The sequence below is a fragment of the Kryptolebias marmoratus genome, linkage group LG6 (assembly GCF_001649575.2).
Source record: "Kryptolebias marmoratus isolate JLee-2015 linkage group LG6, ASM164957v2, whole genome shotgun sequence".
NCBI lineage: Eukaryota > Metazoa > Chordata > Actinopteri > Cyprinodontiformes > Rivulidae > Kryptolebias > Kryptolebias marmoratus.
Genome location: NC_051435.1, coordinates 26,652,479 through 26,653,393, shown reverse-complemented (window position 1 = coordinate 26,653,393; position 915 = coordinate 26,652,479).

The window sequence follows — 915 nt, the reverse complement described above, 5'->3', positions numbered from 1 at the left end:
ATTTGATGCAGAAATCTACTGTTACAAATCTCTTTCTCTTTGTCCTTTCCTTATAATCTCTTTCTTGTAGTTTTGTAGCTGGTTTCTTATTTTCTTCTAAATTCCCTACACAAAATGTATTTTCACCTATGCAATATTGAACACATCACTCACTGCTGACCCATAAGTCAAGTTGTTGAAGCACAGATGGCCTCAAGCTGTGAGTTTGAATCCCTGAACAACCTTTGCTGCATGTAATTCCCTGCTTTCCCTCACATTTCCTGTTTTCACTGCACCACTCTAGTACAAAATGAGTGAAAAATATAAAAATATACATCCTAAACTAAGCTTTCCGCTTCACTGCTCATTTAAAGGATTGATACTCTCACCTCACTGTCTGATTGAAAAACACTTGCAGCTTACAACCAGACATCCACCTAAAGAAGAAGCAAACATTTCTCTTGTTTGACAACCAGTCCACGTTATCATCTTTCTACAGCAGTAGAGCTTTTCACAAAAAAGCAGCAGTCCTCATTATTTTATTTGTTCAGAGGAACAAAATCTCTCACTTTCTCTTGGTAACCCTCTTGTTTCTTTTCACTTCAGGTTGAAAACAAGAAAAAACATTGTTTCTTACCGTCTGAATCCAAATTTTGTGATTTTTAAAGAATAGTAAGTCAAAAATTAAGTCTGCACTAATTCATCCTTCCATGCATCCATTTTCATTACCCACTTTTAGGTAGGTAGGTAGGTACATTTATTTATATAGCACTTTTCAGCATGAGGCAACTCAAAGTGCTTTACAACACAGAACAAAATTACAGACAGAGTTACAGAAACAAAATTACAGACAGGTACAAGATACAATGATAACTAATTGTCTAAATAAGCTAAGCTAAACTAAACAGATCTAAGCATGACTAAATGTACAGAACT